At 40.5% G+C, this 23,534-nt stretch overlaps 2 pseudogenes; one reads left to right on the top strand and one right to left on the bottom strand.

Moving 5' to 3' along the window:
• The window catches only part of LOC100343327 (elongation factor 1-alpha 1-like), a 41,969-nt pseudogene extending 33,478 nt beyond the window's left edge, over window positions 1–8,491 (top strand).
• A 4,748-nt stretch (window positions 8,492–13,239) lies between these two features.
• LOC100345096 (p53 apoptosis effector related to PMP-22 pseudogene) lies at window positions 13,240–15,115 on the bottom strand (annotated as a pseudogene).
• Between the last annotated feature and the right edge of the window lie 8,419 nt (window positions 15,116–23,534).

Raw genomic sequence — 23,534 nt, forward strand, 5'->3', positions numbered from 1 at the left:
AGAAAGAAAATATACTCGATATCACTATTTGTAAGACTATTGTACATTCAAATGACAATAAGATAGCTTGATACATAAACATGTGGCTACATTTTAAAATATTGACAGTAATAATTCTGGTGACCATGTAAACCCTCTGCAATGTTCATTTATTTCTGGTGTAGGAGTAAAGTTTTAAATCTGCTTTGTAAACATGTTTGTCAGTTTCTTAAGTAGTGAAATGTATTACTATCCAGAAATCCACTCACAGTTTTTAATCAAGAAAAGTAGACCAGATATCTACAGAAAACCTTCTGAATAAGTTTTCATAGTAGCATTACTACCCAAAATGAAAATATCCCAAGTGTTTATTAACAGAAGTAAGGGCAGCCAAGCTATGGGATATTCATATTATGGAATATTATTTAGCAACAAAAAGGAATATATTGGTGAATATTAAATGCTATAATTAAACTTCAAATACAGAACAATTAGTCAAAGAATCTAGGCACAAAGATGTATGTTGTATATGACTATTTACATGAAGTTCTAAAACATAATAGAAAACAATTAATTATGATAGGAAGCAGAATTGTGGTTACAGATGCCTTAGGGTGTTGTCAGGAAGATGAACAATGGAATTTTCCATAAAGATAGCCATGGTTTATATTCTGGTAGGATTTAGGTTACATTTGTATGTGTTTGTCAAATTTGATTCACCTGTTTACTTGAGATGTGTACACTTCCCTCTAGGTAAATTATATCTTAGTTTAAAAAAGAAGAGCTTGAAAATCAACCTGAAATGATTCCATCATTATAAGTGATCTCCAGTGACTTCAGGCAGAATAGTTTCTGGAACATTGATAAACATTGTTTACTAGACCATGGTTTTTGTGAAAGTAGAAGATATGAAGTGCTCTGAAACAATATGGTGGATATTGTTAAGTTGCTGATGGCCAGGAGAGATGGTAAGGAAATTCTTTACCATGAGATCTTGCCAAATCTGTTGAAGAGAAGCATAGAATGGAAATGGAAGAGGATGCAATTCCTCTCAAAATTAACTTTGCCTACAGAACACTTTGACAGCAACCGTTATCATGGTATCAGTCCTAGTAATCTCACTCTCAAAAATATTGATTGTATGTATATAGAGTCTGCTATTTCCAAAGCATACCTTCCAGGAATAATAGTAGTTCTCCTTAAAAATGGTATCATAACTTTGAGATCTTGGGGATAATGCACCTTGACAACAATCCCACGCTTTGGTCTGGCTCTCTTGGTGGTCAGCAAAAGAAGTGAGGCTGGCACCATGGCTCAATAGGCTAATCCTCCGACTGCTGACAGCACTCCGGGTTCTAGTCCCGGTCGGGCGCCGGATTCTGTCCCGATTGCCCTCTTCCATTCCAGCTCTCTGCTGTGGCCCAGGAGTGCAGTGGAGGATGGCCCAAGCACTTGGGCCCTGCACCCACATGGGAGACCAGGAGAAGCACCTGGCTCCTGGCTTCGGATCAGCGCGGTGCGCTGGCCGCAGCACACTGGCCGCAGTGGCCATTGGGGGGTGAACCAACGGCAAAGGAAGACTTTTCTCTCTGTCTCTCTCTCTCTCTCACTGTCCACTCTTCCTGTCAAAAAAAAAAAAAAAAGTGAACACTTCAAGCCTTGGCTTGTTCACTTATTCACAAGCCATTTATGTGTGAAGCACTCTGATGGGAGTTCATGATATAATGATAAGTGAGTATCAGGAATAATTTAGAATAAGAAACCTGGCTTAGCTGGTCTATAGACTGTAAGACTGATATTCTCTGGAGATCTGAGAAGAATGTAAGTAGGCTCTCAAAAGAATGAGATTAAGTACACAAACTGAAAAGAATTCCAAGAGATTATAAAAGAACTAGCTTTTCCTTTCTTCTCCTTTTTTGTCCTGCCACCTCTCCAAATCAACACTATCCAACTATTGCATATTCTACTGATAGATTGTGATAATGGTCAGGACTAGAGCTCTAATGGGAACAGTTGAGGGAAGAGTCAGGCTAGATATTCTGGTGAAGAACGAGGATTAATAAAGAGTGAGATATTATGATGCAGATAGAGAGATGATAAGGAGTGATAAATTTCTCAAGTTGGGAAACAGGGTAAGGGAAGAAGTTGTAACTACAAAAGGTAGTAGTGTGAGGTTTCTTCTTTTTGATTGTTATTTCCCCATATGATGTCATTATTTTCTCCATGGTTTTTAGGATAAGGGGGTTGTACAGAAATGAACAGTACTAAAAATGCAAGGAAGGAACTTAAGAGTCATATTAATGGGATCAATTCTGGACATGGACTTATTTCAAGTGAAGTACTTGTGGCCTTGGTAGCAGGATTGATAGACCAAGAGGAAGTAGAGTACTAAAGACAGAAAAAAAATATTTTTCCTAGTCTAGTCTCACACTTAACATAGAACACTTCTTCCCACACACCAAGCATTCTACAATAGACATCAGCTCCATGCCCCCTAACTCAATTAAATTCTGACACTGATGGCAAAACTGTCCTCACTTCAAATGCCAATTGCAAGCCTCAAATTGTGATCTGTGCTTTTGCTTGACTGTCTATAAAGTAGGGTTATTACATCCCTCTCCTCTGGTTTGTTTAATTTTCTGGAGCAACTCATAGAACTCAGGGAAACACATTTACCAGCTTGTTAATAAAGGGTATAATAAAGGATTCAGATGAGCAGCCAGATGAAGAGGTACGAAGGGCAGGCTCTGGGAGGATTCTAGGTGCAGCAGCTTCTGTCTCAGCATACAGATGTGTTTGCCAATTCAGAAGCTCTCCAAACCCATGCTTCAGGGATTTTTATGGAGGTTACATCATGAATACATGATTGTTTATAAACTCTATTTTCCAGTCTCCCTTCCTTCTCTCAAGAATGGTGGGGTTAAGCTGAAATCTCCAAGTTTATAATCATAGTTTGTTCTTTTTTGATGAACATCCCCCATTTAGGAGCCCATCAAGAGTCTACTCTTTACAATAAAAGGTACTTCTGTCACCCAAGAAGTTACAAGGGATTTTGGAACTCTCTTAAGAACTGGGGTCAAAGACCAAAGTCAGAAAGGATTTTCCTAGCATCCCTATTCCTATCTATCAGGGTAATAGAAGTTCTGAGCCAGGACTGGGCACAGAGACCCATACATGTATTTCTTACTGTTTCACAAGGATGTCTGAGGGGAACTGTGGCCAGCACAGATGAAGTATCATGGAATTCACTGGAACACCACTGAGAGAGTGAGCTGTTAGTTGGAATATACATAGCAAAAACATGTATGTGCAAGGAACTATGTTCATGGTGATTCTAACAAGTGTTATAAAGTTGTGTATTCTATAGGCAAGCAGCAATAAAGGTTTTAACCATTTAATTTTCTTTCTATACACAATAATAACAAGTTTCAGAGGCTAGTGATTGGCATCATGTCACAAAGTTTGAGCGTGACTTGAGAGCTTTTTAAATGAGCCTATTTCCTTCAAGCTTACAACTAAGACATTTTTAATGATTGTGGTTTCATACTCAGTAGAATTTTACCTAAAATTATTCACAAATATTGTTTCTAATTTAATAAAAAAAAATTTCCAAATATCTTTAAACCTTAGACAATACTCTTTTTCATCACCTCAGTCTCTTACTCCATTCCTTCTTATGGTCAAATATCTATAATTAATTACACCTATGGGGGTGATGGACAGCAGAAAGATGGATCAATATTTTATAGTTATGTTCTAAGTTGCTTTTTAAAAAATTTACATTGTGTCCATCTTTGTATGCCATCATAATAAACATTTGCATCTATTACTACATTATATTTTTTATTCATCCCTCTATTCCTAGTGCCTTGCTCATCCTGACCATGGAAGGAATTAAAGCAACTGCCAATAAATTGAAAAATGGGCGCCTTTCTATTCTGAGTAGAAATAACTCAAGACAGAGCACATTGTTGGAGAGACAACAGGAACTGAATCCCAGCTTCACTAGCCCCTTGCCCTTGCTCCTTGATGCAATTAACAACCTGCATAACCACATGTATTGGTCCAAGAAGTGACACAATAAATTTCTATTCAATAAATGTTTACATTTGGATAGGGATTTGTAGGTACAGAGCCCATGTTAACATCTATTAAAATAGTCAATTTTCATAACCACTTGAGATAAGCAGGAAAAGTACAACTTTTATATTTTTACAACAAAAAAGATTTTCAAAGGGAATTTTAGTAGTATGAATGAGACAGTAAGACAGAGTCAGATGGAAATGGTAGAAATAAAAAACATGACACTCTGGGTAAATAAATGATTTGATGGGCTTCTAAGCAGGCTGGACACATATGAGTAAAGAATCAGTGGACTTAAAGAGAGGACAATATACTATTCAAATTGAAACACAGAGAGAAAAGCAAATGAAATAAATTGAACATGTGTTGAAATGATATGGGGAACTAAAAAATCACTTAGGAAATGTGAGATTAGGGTGACCAGAAGAAGAAAGAAAAGAGACAGAGAAGAAAAATATTTGAAAAAAAAAAAGGTTATATTTAAAGACAAACAGATCCAAGAAATTTAGAGAATCCCAATCTAGATAAATGTAAAAAGTGCATACACACGTTCATTGAGACATAAAATAATCAAACTATTGAAAATAACATGCAAAGAAATATTGCATACAAAATCAAAGTAAACATTAAAATAGAGTTTTCACCTAAACAACAGAAATCGGAAGGTAAAGTAAAGTATTACAGTATGGAATGGAAAAAATAAACAAATCCAGAATTCTACATAGACCAGTAAAATTTGAGAAAATTAATGGCTAATACCTCCACACTACAAGAAAAGTTCATAGAAGATTTTTCTGGCAGAAGGAATACAAGAATAGATAGAAATTGTATTTACACAAAGATATGAAGATAAGTAAAGCTGGTAATATAAATAGAACAGATAGTTTTATTATATTTAATATCTTTAGAAGATAGATGATTGAAGCAAAAGTTACAACATGTCATTGTGATATTGGTAACAGGGTAGCAAAATTCATGACAACAATACCATAAAGGAGGGAGGTAGAAAATGGAAACATTTTTCTAAGTATCTTAAAATAAACATAAATTATACAACACTACCTGAGGGTAGACCCTGATAAGTATGTATTATAAAACCAAGGGAAATCAATAAAACACAATAGGAGGTATAACTAGAAAATGATTGGGCAGATTAAAAAAAAAAGCAAACAATTAAAAGATTGGGAAGAATAGAAATCAGCTAGTAAGATGATACATTTAAATGCTACCCTAACAATAATTATATTAAATATAAAAGATCTATGGGCCTGTGCCACAGCTAAATAGGGTAATGCGGCGCCAGCACCCAGGTTCTAGTCCTGGTCGGGGCGCCAGATTCTGTCCCAGTTGCTCCTCTTCCAGCCAGCTCTCTGCTGTGGCCCGGGAGTGCAGTGAAGGATGGCCCAAGTGCTTGGGCCCTGCACCCGCATGGGAGACCAGAAGCACCTGGCTCCTGGCTTCGGATCAGCGCAGCGCGCTGGCAGCAATGTGCCAGCCGTAGCAGCCACTTGGGGGTGAACCAACCGAAAAAGGAAGACTTTTCTCTCTGTCTCTCTCTCTCTCTCACTGTCTAACTCTGCCTGTCAAAAAAAAAAAAAAAAAAAAAAAAAAAAAAAAAAAAAAGATCTAAATATCACAATTAAAATGCAACAATGGTTAAGTTGAATTTTTTCATTTTTTTCTTAAGATTTGTTTATTTGAAAAGCTGAGTCAAAGAAAGAAAGAGAAATAAAGAGATATGAAGAGAGATCTTTCATCTTCTGGTTCATTCTTCTAAATGCCATAACAGCTGGAGCTGGACCAGGCTGAAGCCAAAATCCAGGAATTCTATCCAGGTCCCCCAAATCGAGATAGGAATCCAAGTACTTAGACCATTACCTGCTGCTTCCCAGGCATATTAGCAAGAAATTGGATCAGAAGTGGAGGTGGGACAATCTGGAGTGCAGGCATCCCATGTGGCAACTTAATCCACTGTGCCTCAGCATTAACCCCAAGGTCAAGTAGAATTAAAATGCAAGACCCAGGAGCAAGGGTTTAGCTCTGGCTCCAGCTTCCCACCAATGCAGACCCTGAAAGGTGTAGGTAAGTGCTGACGTAATCGGTTTCCTGCCACCCGTGTGCAAGACCTAGATTACATGCCCAGCTCCCCACTTCGGCCTGGTTCAGCCTTCATGCTGGCTCAGGTCTATGGAGACTGAACAGGTGGATGGGAACTCTCAATCTCTATCTTTCAAATGAATAAAACAAAAAAGCCAGACTCAATAATTTGCTGTCTGGACATCACTTGAAATATGAACTCACATTAGTAAAAAGTAGAAGAATGAGGGAAAAAAGACCAAGCCTATGTCAATCAGAAGATAGCTAGAATAGCCACATTAATATAAGAAAAAATAGATTTTAAAATAACAGATATCATAGAAAAAGGGAACTCTATGTAAGATAAAGGATGTAGTTAACAAGGTAAGGTAATCACAAACATGTATACACATATTTACAGAGCTATAAAATCAGAGTGAAAAAATACTGATGGAACTGAAAATACTACAGGTAAATCTACAATCAGAGATTTCAGCACTCCTTCCTTAATAGTTGTTAGAACATATAACTCCCCTCAAAACAAAAATCAGAAAAAACCAGAATTAACCATTTTTCACTATGGTTTGGTCTCTAGAACACAGGTGTTGTGGACACCACTAATTAATCAAAGCCAAACAGGAAAGGAAAGTGCTCATATCAACATTGTTGGACACATAGATGTGGGCAAGTCCACAACAATTGATACAAGTTAAGTGATTTTACAAAGTGATTTTACAATCAGTTGTTTATGAATACAGGGAGTACAGGTAGACATCAGAGAACTATATGGCCTATACAGGGAGGATCAAAAAGCCTCCTATTGCCAAAAGGGAGGGCCACACAGCTGCCTCGATGATACCCAGGAATGCAGCCGAATGGCGATAAGGGCCATATGGTGGGGTCAGAGTTCCAGGAGCAAAGAGAGAAACAGTGACTCTTTCTATCTTCTTAGGTGAAACTAAGGTTACGTCTACATTGGGGTAATTCACTGACTAACTAACTTTAAAGAGAATGGCTATACAGAGCAAGTCTAGTGAGGTCGGGAGAGTTCACCAGAGGAGGGGAGTCCACAACTCCATCTGATCTACAAATGTGGTGGCATCGACAAAAGGACCACTGAAAAATTTGACTAGGAGGCTGCTGAGATGGGAAAGGACTCTCTCAACCATGCCTGGTTTTGGACAAACTGCAAGCTGAATGTGAGTGTGGTATCACCAGCAACAGCTGCCTGTGGACATTTGAGACCAGCAAATATTATGTGGCTATCATCGATGCGCCAGGACTCAGAGACTTCCTGAAAAACATGATTCCGAGCACATCTCGGGCTGCATGTGTTGTCCTGATTGTTGCTGCTGGTATCAGGGAATTTGAAGCTGGTGTCTCCAAGAATGGGCAGACCCGTGAGCGTGCCCTTCTGGCTTACACACTGGATGTGAAACAACTCATTGTTGGTGTTAACAAAGTGGATTCCATGGAGCCACTCCACAACCAATAGAGGTACAATGAAATCATTAAGGAGGTCAGCACCTACATTAAGAAAAATGGCTACAGCCCTGACATGGTAGCCTTTTTGCCAGTCTCTGGTTGGAACAATGACAACCTGCTGGAGCCAAGTGCTAATATGCATTGTTTCAAGGGATGCAAAGCCACCCACAAAGTGGAAGCACACTGCTTGAAGCCCTGAGTTGCATCCTCCCACCAACTTGTCCAACTGACAAGCCTTTGCATCTGCTGCTACAGGCTGTCTTCCGTGGTAAGGGTACTATCTCTGTGGGCCAAGCAAAGACTGGGGTTCCACACCTGGCACAGTGGTAACCTTTGCTCCAGTCAACAGCACAACTGCTGTTTGCTGAAATGCACCATGAAGCTTTGAGTGAAGCTGTCCTTGGGGACAATGTGGGCTTCACTGTCAAGAATGTGTCTGTTAAAAATGTTCACACTGGCAACATTGCTGGTGACAGCAGACATGACCCACCAGTGGAAGCTGCTGGCTTCACGGCTCTGGTGATCATCCTGAACCATGCACACCAAATCAGTTCTGGCCTTGCCCCTGTCACACAATTCACAGTGCTTGCAAGCTTGCTAAGCTGGAGGAAAGCATGGATCGTCATTGTGGTAAGAAGCAGGAAGATGGCCCCAAGTCCTTGCAATCTGGTGATGCTGCCATTGATGTAACGCCTGGAAAGCCCGTGTGTGTGTTGAGAGCTTCTCTAACTGTCCTTCTCTGGGTCGTTTTGCTGTTTGTGATATGAGACAGATAGTTGCTGTGGGTGGGATCAAAGCAGTGGACAAGGAGGCTGCTGGAGTTAGCGAGGTCACCACGTCTGCCCAGAAAGCCCAGGAGGTTAAATGAATATTATCACTAACAGCTGCCACCCTGGTCTTAATCAGTGATGGAAAAGCGGCCTCAGAACTGTCTGTCTTATTTAAGTTTAATAGTAAAAGACTGCTTAATGATAGCAACACATTCTATCAATGTGCCTTCAGAAGGAAGGGATGTTTGTGGACTATTTGTTTTTGTATGGGAGAGTTTTAAGTTATTAGTTTTTAAAAGCAGTACTTTTTAATGGAAGCAAAGTGACCAAAAATCTGCCACAGAAGTTTGAGACCAATTAAAACAAAATTTAGTGAGAAAAAAAAAAAAAACCCATCAACTTGACCTAACTGATATTTATCAAACCTCCTAATAGTAGAATATACAGTCTTTTCAAATGCACATGAAGTATTGACCAAAATAGGAATAGTGCATATTTGGGTTGCGGCCATAGAATAAGTCTACTGATGTTTAATAGAATGAAATCATACAAAATGTGTTCTCCATCCACATTGAAACTACTTTTGAAATCAATAACAGAATATCTAGAAAATCTCCACATGTATATAAATTAAACAATATATGAAGTACTTCAAAAAATTTATAAAAATTTAAAAAGTTAAAAGTTAAAAATATGGGTCTATTTGGGTGCAAAAAATTTGAAGTTTGTGTGTAGTTTACTCATCATATGCATTTTACATGTATCATGAAAAAAGTTCGCACCAAACAAACTCATTTTTTGAATTCCATTTTTCCAGAACTTTCTGAAATACCCTCATAGCATAATTCAGGCACCAAAGAATAAACCAAAGCAAAAATTAGAAAATATGTGAAGCTGAGTAAAAATAAAAACTAATCGCTTCAAAATTTGTGAGACGCATCTAAGGCAGTGTTTAAAGAAAAATTTAGAGCATTAGTGTTTCTATTAGAGATGGTCTCAAATTCATGATGTAAGTTTCACCCCAAGGAAACTAGAAATAGAAGACAAAGTAAAGCCAGGACAATAGTAAGAAAAGAAATATGAAAGAGGACAGCTCGGCTGGCGCCGTGGCTCACTAGGCTAATCCTCTGCCTAGCGGCGCCAGCACACAGGGTTCTAGTCCCGGTCGGGGCTCCAGATTCTGTCCCGGTTGCTCCTCTTCCAGTCTAGCTCTCTGCTGTGGCCAGGGAGTGCAGTGGAGGATGGCCCAAGTGCTTGGGCCCTGCACCCCATGGGAGACCAGGAGAAGCACCTGGCTCCTGGCATCGGATCGGCGCAGCGCCGGCTGTCACAGCCATTAAGGGAGTGAACCAACAGAAGGAAGACCTTTCTCTTTGTCTTTCTCTCTCACTGTCTATAACTCTCTCTGTCTCTCTTCCTCACTGTCTAACTCTGCCTGGCAAAAAATTAAAAAAAAAAAAAAGAAAAAAGAGAGAGGACAGCTCAGAGCAATGAAATAGAATATATTTTAAATGGAGAAAATCAAAACAAAAACAATGGGCATGTGGACTAACAGTTAAGGGGCCATTTGGGACACATGTATCCCATGTTGGAGTGCCGTAGCTTCAGTACAGCTTCCCTCCCTAACCCAGTTTCTTGCTATTGTACACTCTGGGAGGCAGCTTTGATGACTCAAGTGGTTGGAAGAAAGGGTTGAGCTCCCAGCTACAAGCGTTGGCCTAGCCTACCGCAACCACTGCGGGTATTTGAGGAGAGAACCAGTGCATGGGAGTGTTCTCTATTTCTCCTTCTCTCTGAGTCCATTTCTCTTAAATGAGTAAATATAAATTTAAAATGAAAGAAAAGCAAAAGGCTAGTGCTTTGCGTCAGTAAAACTGATAAACCTCAGAAAAACGGGGATTTAAAAAAAATTCAGCAAAGTAGGAATGCATGAAAACTGTCTCAATGTGTGGAAAGTCATCTATGACTGAGAAACCTGCCACCAGTATCACACTTAATGGTCAAAAGCTGAGTGCTTCTACCCACCCCACCCCAAGATTTTTAAAGCAGCGCTTTTTCCAGGTCTACATAATGTGTCCCAAGGGGACTAATAATAAAGTGAGCATATAAAGTAGGAACAGAATATAAATTCATGGGGATTAGAAAGAAATTAAATTGTCTTTATTCACAGGTAATGTGAATGCTCAGAATACTACCACAGCACCTTAAAACTAAGTGATTTCAATACTGCCATAGATATAAGATCAATACACAAGATGTTTATTTTCTGGCCGGCGCTGCAGCACACTTGGCTGGGCACACCCTGGGTTCTAGACCCGGTCGGGGTGCTGGATTCTGTCCCAGTTGCCCCTCTTCCAGTCCAGCTCTCTGCTGTGGCCCGGGAGTGCAGTGGAGGATGGCCCAAGTGCTTGGGCCCTGCACCCTCATGGGAGACCAGGAGGAAGCACCTGGCTCCTGGCTTCGGATTGTTGCAGCACCAGCCGTAGCGGCCATTTGGGGGGTGAACCAATGGAAGGAAGACCTTTCTCTCTTTCTCTCTCTCTCTCTCATTGTCTAACTCTGCCTGTCAAAAAAAAATTATTTATTTTCTATATACCACTGCTGCTAGTGACTATAGTTGATAACATTTTCTTTGGGATTTAAATTTTAAAAATTACCACTTATAATTGCATCTAAAAATTAATTGCATACAGAAAAATCCAACAAAATGTATGTAATATCTGTATACTGAGAACGACAATACATTACAGGAGGAATGTTAAAGGATATAACTAACGAGTGACAAGTACCTGCATTGTGTTCAGTATACTCTATATGGTTAAGATACAGATTTTTCAGGTTAAGATTCAGAACAATCCCTGTCAAAATTGCAGGAGACAGCTTTTTTTTTTTTTTTTTTTTTTTTTGTCTTAAGAAACTCATGAGCTGATTTTAAATATTAAATGGAAAGAAAAAGGAATGGGAATAGTCAAAAAAATTTTTGAAAAGGACGAAGTTATAAGACTCACACACCTTGATTTCAAGATGTATGATAGCGCTACCATTATCAAAACAGTATGGCATGGTCTTAAGGGTGGCCATGTATATCAATGGAACAAAGATGAGAGTCCAGAAAAAGACCCACACATATGCGATCAATGTATTCTTGATAAAGATGCCAAGAGCCTTGTTCTTTGTGTATAGATCAGACTTCAAAAGTTGTACCGGTTCCAATTGTTTCCAGCCTCACTCTCTCTCTCTCTGTGCCTTTCAAGTAAAATGGGTAAGAATTAAAAAATAAAAAAGTTGGAATAATTGGTTACTCATATGCAAATAGAAAATGAACCTCTCCGTTTACTTCATACCATACACAAAAATTAATTCATGCAACCATAGGGACCCCCTCGGACATTAGCATTGGGGGGCAAGAGAATTAACACAGAATCTTGGCAGTAAGGGCGTGAGTGTGCAGCTCCACTCACACTGTTACATGGATGACAACATACAGGAAGCAGCTGGCTGTGCAGGCAGAGGCCAGCCCAGCCAGAGCATCCATCCATAGTCACAAGTAAGGAGCCAGAACCACAAGCAGTGGCCCTGTGGCTGCCCCAGGAGCTGGCCTGAAAAGCAGCTCTTTCGTATGCTAAAATATATAGAGAGACTCACTTTTCAGGGGACTGCCTTCGGACCCAGAGGGCTTATATTTTAAATGCAGACTCCCCCAGGTTGCGTTTCAGACATTTTGAATCAGAATATCTGATGATGATACTCAGGAAGCTGCAATTCTCACATGGTGTGGACTTTGAGACTGTATCCTTAGAGGCGCCCGTGATAGCCCAGTGCACAAGTGACCCTTGGCCATTCCCTCTTCCCTTTCCTTCTTCCCCTCCTCTCCCTCCTTTGTTCTTTCTCTCCCTCTTCTCCTCCTCTGCTTCGCCCTCTGGCATTATTATTATGATTATTATTACCATCATTATCTTTTCCCGTAAAATGAGAGGAGTGCGGATTTTTCTACAACAGGCTCATTTAGTGATGAGTCAAAGGTTTTAAAAGAACTATGACATGGTCTTTTAAATGAAGCATCGCCCAGGGCAGTCCCTCCGTCCTAATTAAGGAGGAAAAATTACAGTATTGCATGCCCCCCAAAGAGAATACCATCTCTGTAATTAGGGACCTGGCCTCCAGTGAGCTGCCACCATGGAAGAATTGTTTACATACAGTCATGAAGGAAGTTCCCACCTCGGGGAAGAAGATTGCCATTAGCTGTGTGAAGCCAGTGAATGTATGTGTCAGCAAGACCAGTAATCATTCAGTTTACATCTATTTTTACATGCATCTTCATAAATTAAATTCCATGTCCTCAGCGTGTTGTTCTAATGCATGAGTATTTCATAATCTGGAACAATTCCCAAGAGTTTTGCATGGATTGGATGGATAATGCCATTTGTTGTTGTTATTTGTTTGTTTTTAATATTGTGAAGTGTTCTCCTTTGAGTGACTCAGGTTATAAACTTTGACAATATTCAGGGAAATTTCATTACATTTTTTATTGGATGCTTCATACTTTTCGATGGTTAAAATGTACCCTTGGTTCTGACAGAAACAAACAGTGATGAAAGGATGTAATAGTTGAACTCAGATTTAAAAAGGGTTCCCCTTGGAAATGCCCAATTTTCCTAAGTCAGTTTCAAATTTCCTCACTCCTTTATGCTCTGTTTGTAAGAATATGCACTGATAGATTGGATTCGAAGCTCTTACGTAGTGCTGAAAGTTTCTCAATGCAACTTTGGAAAAAAATCATTTCAGTTTAAAATAAAATTGCCATATATTTAAAATTTTCTGGGTAAAGAACATTAGTCTGGTCACATTTTTTTTTTTTTAAAGACCTGGTTTATTGGGGGAAAGTCATAATGGAAACTTCAATGGCTTATTCTGCAACTTACAAAATAATGATTTGATATACAAAATGATTTGGGTTTTCATTATGTCAATACAAATGGTAAAAAAATAATCCATCCAATATGTATTTGCCATTCAGAGAAAGTCACCTGCCTGAATTTTCCTGTTCCATATTTTATGTCATGTTAAGTCTGTTTACCAAGGAAGACCAGGTTTTAACTAAATGTTTCTGCTTACAGTTGCAATCTATTAGAGCTGTATCTGCATGATTCAAGCCCAGTAAGACCCGAGATGAAGAATCCATACTTGGGCTGTGTTGATGACACTTTTGTGATGGCAATGAACAGGCTTTAGAACACGACCTCATCATGTCTATCAGCCAAGGTCAACTAGACTGTCCATCTCTCGATCCGTCTACACCAGTCCTGAACACACAGACACGCAACAGTATGGATGTATCAATACAGCATTTCCCAACACCCTAACCCTGTACACTACCCTAAAAGAGAAAATTTCATCATAGCACTTCACTTCTTAAAGAGGCCTGGCTACAGCCGCAGACTTTGGGCAGTGAAGAAATACTTTCCTACGTGACATATCAAGTCAGTGTGAGGCTCACACGAAAGCAAAGATCCGGGATGGCAATGACAAATCCTCACATACAGTATGCACTTAGGAAACTATGTTGCTTCTTTAAATAGCTGAAAGCTTGAAAAAAATGGTTTTGCTTTTGGACTCTGAACATTTTCACTAATACCTCCCTTTCTCTTTAACCCTTTGTAGACCCATCCCATCTGGAAGAAAACAAACACTTGATCAGATCATGAACTCTGAGAAGCTTTCTCTGTTTCGCCTTAGCAAGTGGTAAGTTTCATGTTCATATTCTTTTCCAAATGCAATATAAATGTTCGGAATAGACACAAGGAAATATTGTCATGTTCTAGGTTAATTATGGAAAAGAAACAAGTCTTGTTGAATTCCACAAAACATATACAAAAGATGAATATGAAACTATAATATGAAACTATAACACCATGTAAGAAACATTTTCTCTCCCAAGCTAAAAATGTAGAGCACTTGTGCCTAGCTGAATAATATACACACTGCTGGAGTACAGGTTCCGAGGAGCCTGGGGCAACAGTTTCTCACTCTGGAATGGATCTCGGAGGCAAGGATTCTCTTCCCCCTCTGCCCTGCCTTAGGCCGAGGTGTAGAAGTACCTGGGCTTCGCATTGCCCAGCAGGTCATCCTCGTAGTTGGGGAGACAGCAGAAGAAGAAGGCACAGCCAATCAGGATGATCGTGGCTGCCCACCCAAAGCCATAGGCCCAGTTAAAGATGTACGTGACAGCAGGGTTGAGATGAAGGTTGAAGGTCTGGGTGTACTTGACTGGGTAAATTACCAGCGAGATGATCTGGAACACAGCAGCCAGGGCGAGAAGGCCCCCGATCACTCTGAGGAAGACCAGCATCTGGGGTCCGCAGAGGGCGAAGAAGGACAGCACGAAGCAGATGACGAGGATGATAAATCCGCAGAAGAGCATGGCGGCCGCCGCCCGTCCCCACGCGTACTCCATGAGGCTCTGGCATCCTTCCTCGTAGGACCCGCTGCCGCCGCCCTCGCCCAGGCATTTCCACCAGAGCGAGGACGTCTGGCCATGGTCGTTCGACTGCAGCCAGCCGCGGCCGGCCAGCGCTATGATGTCGAAGGCGATGGCGCTGAGCAGGAGCAGGGGCAGGATCCACCTGCAGCGTTCGCAGGCCAGGCCGCAGCGCAGCATCGTGGACGGTCGCGGCGCGGAGCGGAGCGGGGTAGTGTGCGGGGCACGGGCGGCGGCCGAGAGTGGCCATTTTACTTTAAAATTACAACCTTGTATCTTATAACTTTGACATATTTATTGATCCTCTTTTGTATACTTCATAAAATATCCAATAAATGGATGATATTTCTTGGACAATTAAAAAAAAAACCCTGTGTATAGTAAATACTACTGTACATAAGTTTTTATCACAATACCCTAATGTTCTGGTTTGTGTCATTTTACAGGTAGAAATACTGAACTTGACACCATGTAACTAATCAAAAAAAAAAGGTGTTGCATCTCAAGCTCAGGACTGTCTCACCCTGAAGCTTTTATAGTTTCCAGTATTTCAGTGACTTCTCAACTGCAGGTAAAATAACGCTGATGCAAATAATCCTGTTCCACTGAATATTTGCTGAAATGTATCATTTTAAAGCAGTTTCTTATATTTTAAGTCATTTTCCAAATCTTCATAATTATCACTCTGCTACTATTGAATAATGGACATTACTCCTAAGAAAAAGTAAAGAATAAGTAGTATGAGTGATCTTACCTTAGACTTCCTTAAGTCTCTTAAAAAATAACCTTCAATTTCTTTCATATTTTATTTTTATAAAATATCAAAATATAATAAATATATTTACAAATTTAAGAATTTTGGCCGGCACCACAGCTCAATAGGTTAATCCTCCACCTGCGGTGCTGGCACACAGGGTTCTAGTCCCGGTTGGGGCACCGGATTCTGTCCCGGTTGTCCCTCTGCCTGGCCAGCTCTCTGCTGTGGCCCGGGAGTGCAGTGGAGGATGGTCCAAGTGCTTGGGCCCTGCACCCCATGGGAGACCAAGAGAAGCACCTGGCTCCTGCCTTCGGATCAGCACAGTGCACCAGCCACAGCACGCTGGCCACAGCAGCCATTGGAAGGTGAACCAACGGTAAAAGGAAGACCTTAAGACCTTTCTCTCTGTCTCTCTCTCTCACTGTCCACTCTGCCTGTCCAAAAAAAAAAAAAAAAAAAAGAAATTATATAAAAAAAAAGAATTTCACCGTTGAAAAATTTTTTTTGACAGGCAGTGAGAGGGAGAGACAGAGAGAAAGGTCTTCCTTCCATTGGTTCACTCCCCAAATGGCCGCTATGGCCACCGATCCAAAGCCAGGAGCCAGGTGCTTTTCCTGGCCTCCCATGTGGGTACAGGGCCCAAGCACTTGGGCCATCTTCCACTGCACTCCTGGGCCACAGCAGAGAGCTGGGCTGGAAGAGGAGCAACCAGGACAGAATCTGGCGCCCAGACCGGGACTAGAACCTGGGGTGCCATTGCTGCAAGCAGAGGATTAGCCAAGTGAGCCGCAGCACCGGCCACCATTGAAAATTACAACTGAGATCAGAAGAATTAGTTCACAAGAGTATTACCTGTCTGAACATTGAAAATTATCCTAAATCCAGCCTGTAGCATCTCATATGGGTGCCAGTTGGTGTCCTGGTTGTTCCAGCTCCAATCCAACTCCCTGCTAATGTGCCTGGGAAAGCAGTAGAAGGTGGCCCGATTGCTTGGGCCCCTGTACCACGTGGGAGACCTGGAAGAAGCTCCTGGCTCCTGGCTCCTGGCTTCAGATCAGCCAAGCTCTGGCCCTTGTGGCCATTTGTGGAGTGAACTAGTGGTTGGAAGACCTCTCCCTCTATCTACCTCTCTCTGTAACTCTGCCTTTCAAATAAATAAAGGTAGACCTTTGAAAAGAAAAAAAAAAGTTATGCTAACTCTGCTTTCTTTTAACCTTTTGAAATTGTCTTATCAGTAATGATTGCAAGGTTATCCTAGCAATATGCTAGGATCCAGAGGTGGTTTTATCTGAACATGTGTTGATCATGATTTACCATGTTTTTCAGTTATAAGGTTATTCTCAGAAGTATACACAGTGTTTTGTCTTTTCTTTCTTTTTGGACAGGCAGAGTGGACAGTGAGAGAGAGAAAGAAAGAGAGAAAGGTCTTCCGTTTCCGTTGGTTCACCCTCCAAAGGCCGCTGCGGCCTGTGCGCTGTGGCTGGCGCACCGCGCTGATCTGAAGCCTGGAGCCAGGTGCTTCTCCTGGTCTCCCATGCGGGTGCAGGGCCCAAGCACCTGGGCCATCCTCCACTGCCCTCCCGGGCCACAGCAGAGAGCTGGCCTGGAAGAGGAGCAACCGGGACAGAATCCGGCACCCCAACCAGGACTAGAACCCGGTGTGCCAGCGCCGCTAGGCGGAGGATTAGCCTAGTGAGCCGTGGCGCCAGCCGGCCCACAGTGTGGTTTTTATAAAGGGTCCTTCCTCTATTCAGGATCTTAGTGATCGCTCTTGAGGGAAGAGGGGAACACCTCAGAGATTTTCCCCTACTCAGTTCCTCTCCTCCTCAGATCAAGTTTACACAGAAATGAAGATGTAGCTTGAGACTCAAGAATTCCTGTTCACTGCCCATAGTCCTTCCTCTTTCTAAAGCATCTTTAATGTCTTTCGTTTAGCGATTTCTAATCTTTCTTGTGTTTTTCACTACAAAGTCATAAGGTTAAATAATTGAACTGTAGTCACACAGAGCAAGTGAGCAATGGAGCTGGGATTTTAAACCAAGTTTGAGTACAAAGCCTATATGTTTTCAGAGGAGCTTCTTTGTTACTTCTGGTTGTGTGTTCTCCCATTTTACTAAGCCCACGGCATTTTTAATCGAATTATTCCTGATACCAGTATTTGTCTATTTTCCTTCTTTTTCTGCAACACCACTTAGTTAAAAGTTCCAGACTATTAATTGACTTTTTATCCATAGTAAATAATAAAGTATTTAACATGAGCTGGGGGATGGAAAGTGTGAAAATGCAGAAATTATGTTTAAAATATCAATTGTTTTATTTCAATCCAATGTTGGATTTAGACCATGGTGTAGCTCTTTTTCTTTTTTCTTTCTTTCTTTTTTTTTTGTCCATTTAGGCTGTTTTTTGTTAATTTTTTAAAATTTTGCCTTTTTTTTTTTACAAAATATAGAATCAATTAGTTCTGCCTAGAAGTAAGCTTTTGCCATAAGACTATATGAAAAGAATTTCCATTAAAAAAAGTCTTGTGTCTGCCCATTTCTTTGGATCCTCAAGTTCAAGAGATCTAAAAGGAGTCTTATTTATAGTCACACAGAGGATTAATTCTTGCAATAGAAAGGAGAACACATCCACAGAGTGTAATGTAGGAAACAGAGATTACAAGGTAGGATGGGACTTGGTGGTCAGTCAACCACCGAGCTCTGGCTCAAGGCATTTAACATTTATTTTTAACTAGAAAAGTCAGATAATCCCAAACAATATGTCTCAATGGATCTATGAATGTCACAAGTTTCATAATGTGTTTTTCTAAGCAATATGTTCTGGTGTTCATTTTGCTTTTACTATCTGCATTTATGTCTCATTAGGCCATACAGGAAATCCGCTACTTGTTTATACTACCATGCCTTGGGAAAAAAGACAAAGGGACAACATTTTTTTTTCTAAAACAATTTCCCATTTTCCAGTCTCTTATTATAACTTGGAAAAAAAAAGACAAAAAAAATCAAAAGTTTTGCAAAGAGTTTTGTCACTTCAAAAGAGTAGCCATTTAGCTAATTTGAATTTCTTTTTAAAACTCTAATTGAAGGAACCAAAGCCATATGGAATAATTTCACTCAGCTTTGAAATAATTTGTGAAGGTATTTCAGTCCAGCCTTTATTCAGGAGGTATCTACAGCAGAATTTCATCAGAAGTAAATGAAAAGGATACATAATTTTCCTGATTAATTAGATACTTATTAAAACATCTTTCATTCAAGGTGTCATCCTCCTCTTCCTGCAATAAAACATTTCCTTTTTTTTTTTTTCAAACAATTCTGGGAAAAAAATATACTCACAATGAACTCAATAATTCACTTTCTTTTTAAAGATTTATGTATTTGATCTTTTGGAAGGCAGAATGACGGGGCAGGGAAGGCAAGAAAGAACAGGGAGAGAGGGAGAGATAGAGAGAAAGAAACCTTTATCTACTGGTTCACTCCCCAAGTGGCAGCAACAGCCTAGGCTAGGCCAAACCAAAGCCAGGATCCTGAAACTCCATCTGGTCTCCCAGGTGGGGGGCCCAAGTGGGTCATCTTCTGCTGCTTTCTCAGGTGCATCAGTGGAGAAAATGCTGCTGGCACATCAGCTTAACCCACTGGACCTCGATGACTCACTTTCCTTCGGCTGCAGTCATTTTGGTCTACCACCTCTCTAATAAACAGATGCTTTTCTGTGTTTATGCATTTGACTCTTTTTTTTCACTTTTACTTATTTACTTTTACATTTGTCCCACTTTGGTATTTATTTTAAAGATCTATCTAAAGGCAAAGTGACACACAGAGAGAGAAAGAGATGTTCCACCCACTGATTCACTCCACAAATGCCCTCAACAGCCCAGGCTGTGGAGACAGGAACTCTACCTTGGTCTTCCGTGTGGGTGGCAGGAACTCAAGCACTCCAGCCACGGTCAACCGTTTCACCAGCTCATTAACAGGGAGCTAGATTGGCAGCTGAGTAGTGAGGACATGAATTGGTTAATGTATTTTTCACTTTGTGAAGGGGGTTTGTATTTTCTTTATCTAAAAAACTTGATCTTAACTCATCTAGGTATGGTCTTATCTTTATCCGTTATTGCTAGAACAAAAAAATTTAAAAAAAGAAAAGCTCCTTATTCTTCATTTAACAGACATCCAGGAGGAGAGGGCTGCCCACCTTATCATAAGAGGCCTTTTTACCACCCTTAATCATTGCACCATTATTTTTATCATGTTAGATAAATAGTGAGATAGAATCTTCCAAGCAAGAAGTTGTAACTGTTAGAGGCATAAGTCATTTTAAGCAAATACAAAATTAAAAGAATTACATTAGAAATCCCTAAGAATCCTAGCTTCACACACACACAATATGATACATGCACAATGTGTAGTCAGTCATGGCAGTTTATGTAGTATAAATCCTGCTAAAACTTAGCCAGTTTTGTTCTCTTCAAGATGGATAATGTGTTAGCAATATAATAGAGGGATTCTGTGCCACGTAAACCAAGAATTCAGAATGCAAACCATTGGACCCACAGGATAGGTTTGTTTTATCTGAACTTGGAAGAAAAGGACCTATGAAAACAAACCAATTTGCTTCCAATCCAAATTATCAACTGGAGAGATTCTTCAACAGAATACCAGAAACAGATGTGAATGCCTTTTCTTCATGACTAAAGCCAGTAAATGATTTCTTCCATTTTATCCCTTTATGATAAAACCTCAGGCTCTCATGCACACCAGGAATAGAGGAAAACCCCAGAAGAAACATGATACCATTTGGCTCAAATTTTTTTTCCCTCTTCCCTGTAGATACTGGATATGTTACCAGGTCTTTCAACCGTGTGTTTTATACTGACAATGTTTTCAGGATACTGTCTCATTAAGACATGCTTTCTTCAGTCTGCAAAAGGAGCCTGTTTTCTGAGTTTTGAAGAGTTAAACATTAAACATCCTTACACTTTTAGAAAGAGAGGGGTTCATGTAGTAATGATTTCGCATACAAAAATGATTGAATTTTGAGAATGATTTTTTTTTTTTGGATCCTATATTTTCCAGGAGAAACTATTAAGCTAACTTTTGAATCTTCGAATCTTTGGAAGCATGAGTTCAAGTTTGGCCCACAGTGAGCAACAAGCAACAATGTTTGGCTTGGTCTCAAACTATTCTCTGGGTTTCTACATCATCTTACCCCACACACAACTCAACACCATTAACACAACTGGAAACATCTGCCGGACCAAGATCCCAGATCCGGGTGGAGAAAATAGCCAAATCCTCTCAATACCTCACTATTAGAAAACCAAAACTTATCACTGGTGTTCAAAAGCAAAGTCAGGAAACGATTTGAGATTCACACAGATTAGGGAGAGCTGGCCAATGGATTCTAGAATTCTTTGTAGAAATTTGAATTTTATTTTTTTAACTGTACTTACAACTATTTGCCTACTTGGGTGGGCCCCTGTCTCAAGATAAATTCATGGAGCCATATCTCCTCCAAAAGCACATAGGTTGTAGGTTTCAAATTGGTGCAAAATGTCCTAGATCCGGATGAACTTAAACGCAACCACAGATGTTCTGGAATGTGGAAAAGGGCTGTGTTTAAAAACACTAGAGGGTAGAATGGTCACAGTTTAAAACTACATGGAATCTTTTCAACATCTTTCTTGCCTTGTTTTTTGCAGCCTATTTTCCCCTATCCCTAAAGAAAATAAAGGAGAAATAAAGAAAAGACAAATAAAATGAAGAATGAGGAAAATCAAAGAAAAAGATTTAGATCTTTGAGTAGTGGAAGATATTTCAATAGCATATTAAGCCTAAAATCATGTTCTTGAGAGATTCACGTCTGACAAGACTCCCTAACTCTCAGATAAGCTGCTCATAGTTATACTCATTTTACAGATTGATGTTTCTCTTTTTGGAAATCTGTACCAAATATAAATTCTGGTTTATATGTTCCAGAACATTCAAAAGAAAAATGGTAATATCTCTTTTATTAAGTTTTCATGTTATCTTGAAAGGCAAAGAGGCAGAGGAAGAGACTTAAGCCATTGCTTCAAATGTCCTCACTAATTAAGAAAGTTTTCTTGAGAAACAAGGTTGTAAGTGAATGCCCAAGAGCCAAGCATACACAGATATGTGTTTAGGACCAAGAATAAAGCAGAAAAGAGAAGAGTTCAAACTTGACAGTTTCACCCAAAATAATGATCTTCAGTAAGTTATAAAAGGGATCAGCTGTCATATTTAGGAGAAACTTGGAGAGGAGTCCAAGATACAATGCTCATATGTCAAGTTCTTGGCTAGGTTAATTACTGGGACAGCCAGCCACACTTTCTTTTTGGTAGGCACAGTTGGATTTGGAAAAGGCAAAGAAGCAAAGTCAGGCTGCATCAACACCTGTCCCCACCCTGATGTGGACAGAGTAGGGAGAAACAAAGATACACAGTAACTACAACAATTCAGACCCTCAAAGGGTTTCACAGCCAGCCCAAGGAGAACAAGGTGTGCCTAAAATTGCTGCTGATGCCTCCAACTGAAAAGGGAGGGGCAAAGCAGGTTATGATTCCAAACTAAAATTGAATCCCTGGTACATGGAGTCCTGGTGTAACCACCAGTGCAGGATTTAGGCAAGAGTGGGGGTGCAGGCACAGGACCAGAGAATGTGATACCGTCTACTGCCCGGAGCTTGGTTTGCTAAAGACATTCCAGGAAGGCTTATCTTGCAGTATTGTACTTGGGGAGGGCCAGACCAATCAAGGAAAGCTGCAAGAAACCTGAGTCAGAGTTTTAAAGATGTTATACATGGAGATGCATGGAGATGCATGCCGCTTGAGCAGCTAGCCCCCCCCCCACTCCCTCCTACCCCTACCCTGACCCCACCACTCCCTCCCACATCCTGCACGTATGCAGCAAGCAGGAAGGGCCCTCCCACGACCACTTTTCTACATCCTGAATGTGTCCCTAACCCTTGGAAACCACCTTCACTTGTCAAGAGTAAATAAAGTTTTCCTTTGAGTGACTCCCACTTGAGGCTGATTTTTTTTTTTTTTTAGCAATACCCCAGGTGAATGGACCTCTTGTCTCTGGTAACACTCATAAGATCTTAATTGTAAAATTCAAGGAGTTTTGGAGCTAAAGAGAATGGAAATTACCTAGTCTTATCTCCTGCCTTTGAACTCAAGGATACATAATGGAGAAGGGACTGAGCCAATTCCAGGATGTAGGTACTCCCACAACCAGCTCAGTCCTGTTTCTACCACACAGTCTTGCTACGTGGCTTAGTGGACTTGAATGGATCAAGGCAGTGGCACCCCTGGCTAAGTCCTGGCTAGTGCAAGGTGGGTTCCCCATAGCTCTGTGCCTTGCAGCTTGAAGTAAATGGAGGTTCTACACCCTTCAATACCTGATTTGCTTATTTCAGCCTCTTTGTGCATAATATTAGAAGATGCCTATTTGCCACAACTTCAGGAAACTGAAAAAACAAATGCAGGTTAAGAAAGAAAAGCGAGGCCTGTGGGGTTTTTCAAATGAAGAGACGGAACACGGGAACCTCCATCAGAAGAGTGTGCTGCCCATAGTCTTGGCCAGCACTTTTTATTAGAGGGTACAAGAAATCCTACAAGCTAGCAAGCATGCAGGCACAGCAATACATTAGCCAAAGCCCACCTTAGGGACAGAGAAAACCAAACCCTATGTTCCAGGATGAGAGACAGCAAGCTGATCCCTATCATGCAGTACGAGGATCTGGAATCTTATTTGCAACCTTGAACTCCCTAAACCAGTATTCACCATTACTTACAGATTACCCGTCCTGCTGCCTTCTGCCACTGCCTTCCATTGGGAGGGTGTGCCCTCACGAGCCTGCATAGGCAGAGACAGAGCTGCAGCCATGT

The sequence above is a fragment of the Oryctolagus cuniculus genome, chromosome 8, assembly GCF_964237555.1.
Source record: "Oryctolagus cuniculus chromosome 8, mOryCun1.1, whole genome shotgun sequence".
NCBI lineage: Eukaryota > Metazoa > Chordata > Mammalia > Lagomorpha > Leporidae > Oryctolagus > Oryctolagus cuniculus.